General features: G+C 51.7%; 1 protein-coding gene across 1 annotated transcript in view; it reads left to right on the forward strand.

Annotated features, from left to right (window-relative positions):
* Positions 1-13,621, forward strand: part of PLXNA2 (plexin A2) — a 249,898-nt gene that overhangs the window by 112,950 nt on the left and 123,327 nt on the right.

The raw sequence follows: 13,621 nt of genomic DNA on the forward strand, positions 1-13,621 counted from the left end.
GGGGAAAAGATTTCCCCCCCCTGCCAGCACACTATTGTCTGCAAGAGTTGGAAATTGGGTTGAGCTGCCACTGGTGAAATATGGCTTTGGGATTTGGACCTCGGTCTGCTCAGAAAGTGTGTCCCCCACGCACAAGCCTCTGCCATTCGCTGCCCTCTCTGTCTGGCAGGAAGCTGATTATGCATGGCTCTGCTGGAGCATCCTTCGCTATTCCTCTTTCTGGATTCAGTGATGTTTTAAAACTTTTTATGAGCATGAGTGATTGCAGTGCCCAGGGCCAGAGTCGGGACGTGCTTCGAGCAGATGCTGTACAAGCAAATTTGGCCAGCAGAACCGAGCATTTGGTTGCGTCGGGTCCTGCTCACCCATCCTACCCCCAGCTGCTGTTCCCTCGAGCTTTATGAGTCTTGACCGGAAGCCACTCCTGCTTTCCAGTCTTGTACATGCATTTACATGCACCCTCCTGCAGACATGCTAGTGAACCGGGCACTGCACTAATAGGAGACCTGGTTTCTATTCTTGCCTCTACCACAAACTTCCTATGTGATCCTGAGCAGGGCACTTAGTCTGTACCTCGGGTCCCCGTTTGGAAAATAGAGGTGGCACTTTCCCATTTCCCAGTGCTGTTGTGCTGGTGACGGCATCTGTGCTGGGGGATCATGTGAATACCTTGGTCGAGGCACACTGCCATCCCCAAGCTTTGCAAATGCACTTCACTCTTGACTTGCCTCTCCCCCCATGCTCCAGCTCTGCCAGGGTTTCTCTCTCTTCCTCTGTAGCCCACCGAAGAGGAGCAGCTGGTTGTGTTGTGACAAAGCAGGCAGCAGTTTCTTGGAGACTGTTTCCCTTCACAAAAGACTAGTGCGAGACTGTTAAAACTCCTCCGACTCGTGAGCCAGTTGTGAGGTGTGATTATTAACTCACTCTGGCCCAAAGTGAGATTTCAAGTGGGGATGCAGAAAGAGAGAGTCAGCGACTGAGTCATTGCCTCCCTGCCTGCATCAGCGTTTCCAGGCTTCCTCACTATTTACTGTCTGCTCGGCCCTTCTTCTGAACCTGTTTATAAGCGTGATAAACTGCCCCTCTGCAAAGAGGGACCACACTGTACAAAGCAAAACCAAAATGATTATGATGGAAATTTATGGCCTGCAGTCCACTGGAGTCTGTTGCTTGAGGGAGCCAACGCAGTGTAAATAATCCAGGACCTCAGCAGTAAGGCATCCAGTCCGCGACGTTCCTCTCGGAGATGGAAAACACAAGGGGTCCCAACCACTAAGCCAGGCTCCTGGGTTCGCTGACTCGGTTAAGCCTTTTAGTGGCTCTCACTCATGACTGCATAATACAGATTAATAAGGCTGGTGGCTTGAGGGCGATGAGGAAGGGAGAGCGGGGGAGTCGTATGAAGAGGTCCGGATGTCATTGAAGGTCACCTCTTAGCCGCTAACGGGCACGGTGGCACACGCACATCTGTGGGCACGGAAATCCCCTGCCTGCCATCCTGGCCGCTGGCACAGGTGGTAAAGAGAGCCTCCCTCATCAGCAGGGATGGATTCCTGTCTCAGGACATGTCTGTGCTGCAGGGCAGTTAGAGACAGCTCCCGTAAGGCCATCCTTGCAAGGTCCTTGGCAGGGTAAATTAGCCCGCGCGGAGCTCTGTGCTGCCACAGCAGGGCACAGACCTAAGGGACGGGCCTTTTGTGCTCAAAGCCTGTCTCACATTTCTCTTAACTATACAGTTGTTCCAATCAAAGATAGCAACAAAGCACCCTTGCTCCAACACCAGAGGCTGCTTGTTCAGTGCTAGCTGGGGTCTGTGCACACGATGCTGCAGTCTGACGCGTGATGCACGCAGGGCATGGTGGTGGGGGCTCATGTGCCAGAGCACCCAAAGGTCCAATACAGGAACAGGGAGTCCATTTGAGGCCAGTTTTGCTTGCAGAGGGGATGCCCAGAGCATTTGCACCCTCTGACTACCTCGTGCTTCTCCTCGAATTACCCAGAGCTCGGTCCCAGCTGTCCATCAGAGTGCCGTAGCTGGGTACCAGGATCCTAATGCCGTTCCTTGGATTGGAGTCGCGTGTACAACCTGTTGTAGCAGGAAAGGTAATGCACAAGTCCGAGGAAGAGGGAGGATCAGGAGATGCTATGAAATGGCTGGGAGCTGTAGGTGGTTAGTGCAATAAATGCGTGAGCACCTGGTTTCATGCAGTTTTCCCTGTCGTGTGCCTCAGCCGCTCGGAGCTGCTTAGTGACGGCAAGGATAGAGCTCAGGTCCATCTGTCTCATTCTCCTTGGTCTGCAGGTGAATCGTCGTTAGCTCTTTGCATTAGAGAGCCTGTGCTATGCGGGTGAGCCAGTTCCAGCAGGGCTGTCACGAGGGAGCTGGGTCCCATTCCCAGCTCGGTCGTTAGCCAGCTGGGTGAACACGGACCAGGCGCTTCCCCTTGCTGTGCAGCAAGCTCCCGCTCTGTAAAACGTAGCTGGTGATACCGATCTCTGTGTCCAAGGGCTTTGCGGTCTCCCAATGACAGTTGTTTTTATTATTACTCTAATCACACTAGCCCATTGATGGGTCTTTGCCAACAATAATTAAACTGCAGTACAAACCCAGGAGTCGGCAAATACATTCCCTGGCTACAGAGTTATTTAAGGCCTGAGAATAAATAGTTTAGGAAAAGAGTACGGAGTTTCTCCCCCCACAAAGAAAATCTCTGCAGTTAAGTCATCTGATTATAGCAATTCAGTTATAGCAACTGCCATAAAGGGCCACGATCGAGGGCTCTGTCCCAGATTGCATCGGGCCGCTGGATTAGACCATTTCTTCAGTTTATTTTCCTTGGCACTATGCTGGGTCTGGATTGAAAGACTGGAGGCAGGAGGCTGTGGGGAGCTGTGAGGCCTTTCTAAACCCAGTGCCCCTGCTCCAAACTGGGATGCCGTGCACATTTCCACGGGGGGCCGTGTTCTCTCTCGCACGGCCCCCGCAGGCGGGAGGTAAAGTAAACGAGGTTCGAAATCTTTTTCGGAGGAGAATTCAGCAGGGATGCCTGCGACTCATCTCTTATGAGGCGAGAGGGTCTAAATATTCATCAAATCACTAATTTGCTTAATTGTGAAGCAAAATGATGTGGAGAGAATTGGTAAATAATGGAACATACCTGAAGTGCAAACTCCATTACGAGCTGGAGCTGCGGCAAGGCAGGTTGCACGTCCCCCGTGTGAGAATCCACCTCGGAGAGCTGCCCGCTGCCATTCCCGATTGCTTGCTGGACTGACTTAAGGACGTGAGCCTTTAACCCAACCAGCAAAGGCCTGTGATTTGGAGCTGGAGATCCCATTGCATGATTGCATACACAATTCGCCAGCTCCTCTGAGCTTGCAGACCCTCGTGCCACTGATGTGGTAGTTCAGCAAAATAGAGGGGATAGGTAGTATTTCTTTCCCTTGAATGCTATGCAGAAAAGGTACCTATTGATTTAAAAGGGGTCACCGCTGAGAAAGGTAGAAAAGCCCATCCATTGCAAAGCCCGAGGCTGTAAATATTGAGAAATGCCCTTCAAAGAACTGAAAATGCCCAATAAAAATGTCTCCGAAGGCTAGAAGGAAAGCAAAATCCCTGCCCTAATTAAAGACACAGACTGGAAATTTTCCCTTAGAGTAGATGTGCCAGAAATGATACATAAACATGAGGAAGGTCGTCCAGATTTCATGATGGTGGAAAAGTGATGGGGTTGTTTCCATAGCAGACTCTAAAATAAATAAAATAGCAAGAAAGAAAAAACACTTTTTTTGTGCAAGGTCCTCCAAAAAAGGTGTGCTCCCCTAATGTCTCAGCAGCAAATGCATTTTCACCTACACCACCCGTGATGAGGCACAAGCGAGTGGGCCAAAGACATAAAGATCCCTGTCGCACAGTCAGAAATCTGCTTTGATAATAGAGGCATTTTCCAACCAAAAGCAGCTGTACCATTTCTGCATCAAGCTCATCCTCTTGCACATTTAGAAGTTGCTGCTGTCAGGTTTATGTTGTAATGACGTGGAAAGAGCAGGTGTTTCATCTCGGAGCCTGGAGTCCCATGACGCATGGTGGCTGTACCCTCACGCTGCCGTTCATCTGATTGTCCTACCGGCAGAGTCCCTGCCGGCTGCAATTTCAGCTACGGCCCCCTCGCGCACTGTAATAACCTTTCATCGTCTGGTCCTGCTTCCCAATATTTGACACTTGAGTTCTTACACACCTTGGAGCAGCATGAAGCAGAGGCAAGGATTCATAGACCGGTCCAGGGGCACGAGGAAAAAAATCACTCCTTTTCCAAGGCTCTCTTCTGGGTTCAGTAAGATGTGTGTTAGGGGCTTATGTGCAGGGGGGTTACAGCTTCTGCGCCCCTCACACCTGGCGTCAAATAACCCTAGTATCGCAAGAGGAGTGAGCCTGAGTGTGACTTTCCCACACAGGCCAGCAGTGGCCCAGTAAACTGCACATCTACTATCCAGCTGTTCAGCGGTGGGTGCTGCCGGGCTGGAGGCATGTCTTCACAGAGCTCTGCGGAGATGCCAGGCTTGGAGGAGCGGCACTGGGTATCCATCAAGAATGAGCTACAGTGGCAGACTTAAGGATTGAATCAGCATCAGGTGTTGTAGGTCAGGACTGAGATGCATCAGCTCATGCAGATGCGCCAAGAAGACTTGGAGAATGCCCCTTTTAGCTCCGTGCCCACCTCTCGTTTTTTTTACAGACGTCCAAATTCAATTAACAGCGTTCATTAAAAATGAAATAAAGCACTGAATCTAAGGTCCGTGCTGCCCGTGACCAGGCCTGCTGCCTGCTTCGCTGCCCGCCGCTGAAATCAATGAGGCGCAAGGGTGCACTTTGCCCGTTTAGCAGCTGAAGCAGACACTCTCCACCTGGGCTGGATCTGCAGTGATTAAGCAGCAGTCAAGGGGTTAATGACACTGCAAGAGCAAAGCAGCCATAAATGTCTGGGGGCTGCCAGGAGTCTCCAGATTAAAGACCTGTTCACTCTAATAGTAAATCTATCAGCAGCCCAACACCAGCCTGGGCAGCAAAGGCTCAAAGATGCCTTTCCCTCCGAGAGCACGACTCCCACTGTGGTTTGTGGGGAACACCCATCAAGTGCTGCTTATAGTCGGGAAAGTGGCTTTATAAAATGCTTCCCTGGAGCTTTAATTGTCCATCTGTCATGAAAAAAGCAGCTCTGATCTATGGGAAAACTCTGTGCCTTTCACTTAAATATGCACTGCAGGACTGGAGCAATGCTCTGGCTCCGGGGATGTAACCCCTTCTGCCTCAGTCCCCCTGTTGTCCAGGCATGTCCCAGGCTAGTTGTGGTTATCTGCAGTGATTGTGCTTGTGCCCTCTCTTACGTGCCAGGGATACCAATACCATCACGGGGCATAGTTCAGCATGAAATGGTGTGAGCATCAGGATAAGTGGGCCCAAGGGCTGTCTATACTGGGACAGTGCTAGGGGGTACCACCATGATAACACACCTGAGCACTCCCTCCCACCCTGTCTGCCCCAGGCTAAGACAGCTGTCTTGTGTGTTTTTAGCCAGTGGTGTGCATGGAGTGGAGCCAGAAGGCAGGGATGCTTTCACCTCTGCGCTCCCCTCGCCCTGTCTGAAGTGATGCAGCCTGGCTTTTCAGCACCAGTTAGTCCTGTGGCATTAAAAGGGGCTTATTTTTTTAAGTTATAGTAGCCAATAGGTCCCCAGCCCAACTGCATTGGGCTCTGCACAGACCCTTAGGGAAAGGCAGCCTCTACCCTGAAGGCTTATGCAGCGATCAGGTAAGACTTGGATGGCCATGAACAAGATGAATGCAAGGGGCAGTCCTACCCCAGGTGTAGGGGACAGGGCCTCCTTGGCCTTTCTCATTTACAATATTTCTGTCAGCTCAGTTCTCCTTGGAAACCCTCTTTATGGCATTCGGGCCGTCAGGTTGCAGCACCGTAATTGGGAGGATCTCGGTGCAGAGACAGGCAGACCGTCTATAGCGTGTACGTACTTTAAACCTCACCCTTTCCTTTGTACATGCAAATAAGTGGCAGGTTTGCTTCAACATACCTTTTTTTCACCACTTGCTGGATCCTATCTCAGAATACCTCTTGATCCGTCACTCTCCCGGGATGAGCATTTGGGGTCTCTTGATCGCACATGTGGGTCTTCCCATACGAGAGGAGAGTAAATGTCCTAACTAGACTTCCCTCCATCCTCCAGTGTCCATGCAAACTTGATGCCTCCATGAACAGTCATGCTGGTGGGCACCTCCTTAGATGTCAGCTAGACGCTGAGCAATTTGGGGCAGGGCTGATCTTTTGGTTCAGGATTTTGCACAGCACCCAGCACAATGCAGTGTTGGACCATGACTGCAGGTTCTTGGCATTACCAAATGGAAATAACACAATGATCATCGTCCACTCCAATGAGGATAAAGTCAATTGGACTCTGCAGCTCAGCCACTGCAGTGACAAGGTTAGGTGCATGTCATGGACTGAGCTCTGCTAAGCCCCTTCACGTCCCTCTGGAGTGTAAGTGGGTCTAAAAATACATTGCATGGCCAGAGCGGTGCATAGAGACCTCGGAGTAAATGCAAACTGGAGCCCAGGTGTTCCCAAATGTTGCCCAGCGTCCTTGCAGCCTGCCTGGGGAAGCACGGGTCTACCTTTGGAAATAATTAAAGGAAGAGAGAGAGTGCAGCAGAGCACCTGAGTGATTTCTCATGGCTTATGTGACATTTTTATACCAGTTTGATGTAGTTCAGAGACCCTTATGCAGAATATTATGAGCAGAGCTGTGCTCCTGCCCGTCACTTGGTGGGAGGCAGGGAAGATTAATGCCAGCCCCTAAAGATTCCCCTCACGTCGGGACAAGAAGGGCACGGCAGTCGCAGCAGCGAGTGGGCCGAGCCCCTGCCTGCCCGTATAAATGATGGGCCTTCTCCCCCCGAGCTGGGGAGAGGCAGGTGAACCCTGCCATGGAAGAGCCGGGGAGGCGGAGAGATTGACTCTTGAAGGTTATTTGAATGAAAGGGGTGGAGGGAGCTCCTCCTTGTTTTATGTGTCCAAAGAGGTTTTGCTTCAACTTCGCTTGAAACTGGAGAGGAGCAAGTAGGAGAGTGGGTTACAGCATGGGCATGCCGGGGAGACGGGACCGGCGGCAGATACCCGACATCTGCTCTGGGCGCCTTGTTGCAAGCCTCTGGCAGCTGTGAACTGAAGGGCATTAGGGAGTAGCCAGCTTTCTAATTGTTAGCCAGGTTTATTCAAATCCCTCCTCCATTGTAGCTTACAGCCACAGACACCGCGCTCTGCACTTCTGAGGGTCTCGAGTGAGGCGCGTGTGAAAAGCCTCCTCGTTGAGCATGGAGCTGGGAACCAGTGACATCTGGACTTTATTCTCAGCTCTGCCTCTGGCTCAGCGGTCGGCCCTTATGCTTGGAGCTCGGGCACGGAGACGCGGCCTGGTGCAATGACACGGTGTCCGTGCTCGCGTGCGTCGGGGTAAGAAGTCAGAGTTGAGTCCCCCTGCGCCTCCCGTCTGCCTTCCCAGGTGAGGACTGCAGATCACCATCATTAGGGTGGGCAGGCAGGGACCTGGCACAAGTGCTCACTGCCCTGCTTCCAGCTGGACAACACTAAGACATTGCATGGCTGGATCAGGTGAAACAAAGCTCCCCAGACCGCCTCGGGGCTGTAGGTAAAGATGCTCTTCCTCTCTCTTCTATTAGCCATGAAATATTTGCCTAGGAAATGCCCCCATGTCAGGAGCAGACGATCCGCAGAAGTCGCCGAGAAAAATTTGCAGCATAACGCCGTGTCCTGTAACCCCGAGATGCGTAAATCCTGTGGAAAGCGCTTTGCTTTGATCTGGTTTTTCTGGATACTGAGTGTGGGGGGGAGGAAAACAGCTGCCGAGATGATTTAAAAGGGGCTGGAATTGGAGTGAGGGCTGAGGAAAACAAGGAAGTCCATCAATCCTGGCGTGGCAAGGCTGTAAATACTGCTGGTGGTCTGAGAAGAACTGAGAAAACACAATAAAAATGTTCGAGGTAGGTAGAAAGGTCTGGAGCCGTGAGAGGGAAAAACTGAACTGATTTAACTTCTAACGCTATTATCCCGTTAGTTGGGTGTGATCTCAGCAACACCTGAGCTGGTAGAGCAGGGAGCGGGATCCGGCTGCACCTTCACCCAGCCCGCCTGGGAGGGGAAGGCATCGGCTGGCGGGGCGGCACGAAGGGCAGCAGTCTGGGGCTGCCACGAAATGACCTAGGAATTGGCTCTTTGGGTCATAACCAAGCCACGGAAATTGCTTTCTCTTGCATGAGTTAGGTAGGTCCCTGGTCACGAGTGGGGATGATGTGGGGCGGGGGTTGGGAGATGGGGTCCAAGCCCTGGAGCTGAGGCAGCTGAGGATGGGGAGACGCGGTGCCTCTAAGACGCTGTCCCAGGACAGCGAAAAGGCTGGAGACAGCCTCTCTTGGGCCCATGGTTCAGGAAAACATTCGCACCAGCACATCAAGGTCCATTCCCGGACGGCCTGCTCACATTACACCACCTTCAGCCTAAAAATCTAGCATGTGGGTTTTGGGGGTTTTTTTTCCTGTAGTCAATTAGAGATCATTAAGAAATCTGGCTGAAGAGGAGTCTGAGGTCATTAAGAAAAGCTACCTGACAAGCAGGATGTGTTAATTAACATTAATTGATCTTAAAAAAAACTCCAGCCAGGTGGGATAGCACAGTGTCTCATTTTTCTCCCCTGCTAGCAGCCAATTTGTCACATATGCAAAGCACTGGCCACCAGTGGTCCTTATTTTTCCTTGTCTGGGTCGATTTCTGGGCACTCAAAGGCCTCGTTCCTGCAAAGATTTGCAGCGCGGAGAAGGACTTGCATTGGGTTGAACGGGGCCCAGTCCAGCGCATGAGTCTCTTGTGGTATCGGGTCCTTAAATGATGAACTTCCAGAGGAGAGAGAGGGGTAAAACCGCCCCTCCCCAGCACCAGCATTCGGCAGGAGACCGCCAAGGGAGGTTGTTCGTCTGAACGTGGCGGGTTTTAGTCTCTGCTCACACGTCTTTTCCCCTTTGTGTAGCATTCCCTAGGTTTGTTCTCAAGATTTAACTATTTTTTCCCTTTCTCTGTTACTTTACTCGTCCCTTGCCAGCCGCCCCTGTAGGATTCTCATGTACTTGCCTCAGCAATGACTTCGCTTTCCAACTTCTCCCACCCTCCAGACCGATTGTTTAGTTTTCAGACAGGCAGCCGCAACCCTGAAATATTTCCAACATTTCCCTGCCCAAGAAGTTGGCAAGGGGACCAAATGGCCAGTTCTCAGCCATTGGGGAAAGGTTTAAAGCTGCTGTCGATCCGGGGTCCCCAAGCAGCAGCCCAGATTGTGCTGACGACTCGGCCTACCTGCCAGCGCTGCTTTGGCCGATCTCTGTCTGGTAGGATGAGAACAAGTGAACCTAATCCGATGTTATCCACTTTAACTCAAACTGCTGTTGCAGCTTTATTAATCGAGCTGCTTTTGATTGCAGATGGCAGGTCTCCTATCATCTCTGGCTTAGTAACTATTGAATTTGCCATGTACCTTGGTTTCAGCGAGTGCATGCGACTTCACAGGTGCTGAACCCGGGACTGACTGACAAGCACAGCCCTGGGGCTCCAGGGTTTGTTTTTAAAAGCAAGATGTGGGTGCAAATACCTGTTTGTGCAGTGAAGATGCTAATAGAGGTAGAGAGGGGCAGCGGAGGGAACCCCGCTGGGGTACCAGTCTATTTCTTGCCATTTAATTTGAATGCTTTTAAACCCTTATAATGGACCTTGCCTTTCTATCAGCATGGCAATGTGTTCCCAGCCTCTTCCCTCCCCAGGGGGCACGTGTCTGTGCTCTGCTTGTCTAGCCTGGTCCGGTGGCTGAACCTGAGGGCCACGGGACACCTGCGCTCTGTCCCCAGCTCGGTCAGCGATGTGCCGTGGCCGTAAGTAGCTTGCTGTCTTGGCATGCCTTATCTTATCCCTCTGTACCAGGCACCCACCGTCGTCCTGACATTTGATGGCTATGCAGATTGATGCAGCAGGGAGAGATTATTTAGGTGTTGGGGGTGACCTCTGCGCAAAAAGGAGATGGCGCGGGAATCCTTGACCTCTCCTCCCACTCGGCCCTCCCTTGGCTTTCCAGCCTTGCCATCCCTTGCGGCAAGGATCAATAGGACCAGGCGAAGACCACCCAGTTTGTTCTCATGCAGGACCGGAGCTGAGATTTATGCTCGGGTCTGCAGAGGTAAAAGGCTAGTATCACACGAACAACCTGCATCCCCTTCCCTGGAACCAGCCAGGCCAGTTCTGATGCGCTAAATTTCCCCGTGAGGCTGGTGTTTCCATGGTCTGCTTGAAGCTGCTGGGCTGGCCAGGGACCCTGCGAAGGGCTGGCACTCTTAGTGCCAAGACGTGCGGTGGGAATCATTTTGTACATGCGGCTTCAATGTCTTTGTTTCCAGGTCTGCCCACCCAGGGTGCAATCCTGACCCATTGAGCTCATGGGCAATACTCCCTTTTACTTCAGTAGGGTCAGGACTTGGCCACCACATTTCTTTCTGCCATGCAGAAAAAAGCGGAACTTGGGATGGTTCCTGGAGCCTGGTTTCCAGAAAGCGTGCAAGAACGCCCCTTCCCCCACTGAAAAATGGGCATTTTGGGTTGGATCCCCAGAAACAGAAGCACCTAACCCCACTAGGCATTTTTGTATCTCTTGACCATTGGGTTCAGAAGAGAGCTGCTGAACTGCTCTTCAAACTGGCAGGCAGGTCTATCTCTGCTGTACTCTGTAATAAGAATAAGAGCCCAGGAAATTGTATTCCCAAGCTGGATAATTACTTAAAGGAGAAATCTGAAATTTCAGCCTGCCCATTTCAGAAAGTGCTCAGCTATGAAATTTAAAGGCAGGCCTCAGCTTCCTCTTCTCTCCCTCCCAGAGCTGCTTTTCTTTCTCCTCCCGTGCTGCTGTGTCAGTGAAAGCCGCCTCAGCAAATGAGTTTGGCGGCTACTCAGCCGGTGAGGAGGGGAATTGTTCGTGCTGGGCGCTAACAAAAAAGGAAACATAACTCACAATAGGGAGAGGGGAGCTCTGAAATTGCACAAATTATTCTATTTTATACTTTAATTAGTTTGAATTAGCAATGGGAATAGATGCATAAAATGATCCAGTGAAGGGTGAAATGGAAAAAGGGATACGGTATAGAGTATCACTTTATTATTATGAAGTTTGTAGGAAGTAAATGTAGACAGCGCAGAGATGCTTCCCCTGCTGAGGCTCTTTGCTCTGAACTCAGACCTGAAAGCCCCGCAGAGGCTGCATGGCAAGGGCCCAAGGCCACTTGGACACATGCTAGGCAAGTGACAGCTCGGAGCATGCAGGGCTTTGCGCTGGCTCAGGGCAGCGTCTTTGCACCTTTCCTTTCTGACTTGCATATCAGAGCAACAAGAAGCCTGCTTCCCCGTCTGCCTCTCTTGTGTCCCCACCAGCAACGTGGTCCTTGGGTCTTGCTTGGCCCCCAGCGCCAGCTTAGTGCTCCAGGACTGCAAGCTACAGCAAAAAAAAGATGGAGAGGTGTGAAACCCCCTCCTCCAAAAGTCTAAACAGGTCTAATCTTTGTTTTCTCCATTTTTTTTTTCTTTCTGAAAAGTCTCCACCAAAGTGGTCGGTTGGGTTTGACTGCTTTAGCTGTCCGTGCTGGTCTCAGTCCAGATCAGATGGAGGAAATACAGCGATAAACACCATTTCCTGCAGGAGTTCTGAAATGAGGAAGGACTAGAGAGCCCGGGCTGACTTCCCGCCCCATTCCCAGACAAAATCGGTGGATAAAATCGCCTGGCAGACCCTAAGGCCTTCCTACCAGACGAAATTTTGGGGGGGTGAAACACCCCTGGGGACATTGTGTTCTCCCACGGGGGCTGGGCATGCTACTCTGTTCGTGTTTTCATGCCAAACCATCGCTGCAGTATGTGACCGACTTGCACGTCTGCCCTGTGCCGCAGACCCAGCCTCTGTCCCAAGCGATTCTTCCTGGTTTGAACTGGAGTGAGGTTCGCTGTCATGATCAAGCGGCACTTTGTACCTTATAAATGGCACTTATTTGGGTGTTAAAGGTGTAAGCTGTGCAACTGGAATGCAAAATAAGAGAAAGCCTAAGCTCCCACCAATTTTGATTACGAACTGTTGGGCAGGGGTTGTCTCACTCTAGCATCCGTGCAGTGTCTAACCCACAGGGCCATGGTCCCAGCTGCAGCCCTGAGGTGCTATCATCATATCGATGAATAATAATTGCTAGAAATCTTGAAAAGCAGGAAAAATTTTGTGCAGATCCCGGGTAGAGTGAGGAGTACCTGGAGTACCCCAGGCAGGAGGGTTGTAATGAGGGCTTCATGGAAACTTAATGTTGGTTGGAAACCGGAAGAAAACGGTTCCTGAAATCCCTCCTCCCTCTCCTCCTTCTCTTTCCATCTAGCCCTAGCTTTAGAGAACATTGCAGACAAGTACAGACATAGAAAAGGGGAAAGGTTTTTTTTTGGTGTGATCCATCATAGCCCTTGCAAGATCCAAGCCTTTGGCATTCAGACTGCGCCCACCCTAGCCCCTCGAGCCGGGGGAGCGATGTGGTGCAGCCCCACGTTGAGGTCTTTTCGGAAGAAGAACGTGCTCCCACCAGACTCGCTCAAGCCCCGACCCCGCAACGTCTCTGACATTCTTCGGGAGCCATTTGATAAGTTTGGCATCTCCGGGCGATGCTGATGAGGAAAAGCAGCTCCATTAATAATCTGCTGTTTATTTTAGAAATTCAGGAATGTACCAGGCAGACTAAACATTTTGGCTTCCCCTCTCCACCTTGAGGCTGGAGAGAGCAGGGGAGGGGGAAAGGCACCGTGCCAGGATCAGCAGTGCCCAGCGCTAAGTCTGAGGCTCTCGGGCTGCCAAGTTTGTGAGTGTGTCGCCTGAGCTGGAACATCGCGTTCACCAGAGCAGGGAGGACAGGCAGGGGTCCCTCGGGACTCCCCGGGGTCACATCCTCATCCCCGCTGCATGGGTTGGTGTTCCCATCTCCTCTGTCTTGCACAAGTAGCCAAGGGTGTGCCACGAGCACAGCAGGATGCATGGGAACGGGGGTCCCGGGGTTCTTTACGGGGCTCCGCGTTCTGGTCGCTTCACCTCTCGGTGCGCGTCTTTGCCCGTGCACGAATGGCGACACTTGCCAGCTTTCCAGGCCCGTGGTGCAGCTGAACGCCTTCCCGTCTGTGAAGCGCTGGGACACGTTTGTCTGCAAGGCCATGTCGCTGAGCGTATCTACCTCGGTCGGGGGCACGGCTGCCCTGCAGTGTGTGCTCACACAGGGCCATGGGCTGCTTTTCTAGCCTGTGCTGCTGTGATCAGACAGACCCAGACGCATTCACTCGTTGGCTCTAGCGTCTTTATTTGTCAGAGCAAGAACTCAGATTAAGGGACTTGCCTATGGGCACCTAGTAGGTCTGTGTCTGAGCCAGGACCTGAACCCAGCTCCCAGTCTACTGGCGAGACTTTTCCTGCTTGCAGAACTTGTCGGTGCG

The sequence above is a fragment of the Alligator sinensis genome, unplaced genomic scaffold, assembly GCF_000455745.1.
Source record: "Alligator sinensis unplaced genomic scaffold, ASM45574v1 scaffold1499_1, whole genome shotgun sequence".
In the NCBI taxonomy this organism is placed as follows: Eukaryota; Metazoa; Chordata; order Crocodylia; family Alligatoridae; genus Alligator; species Alligator sinensis.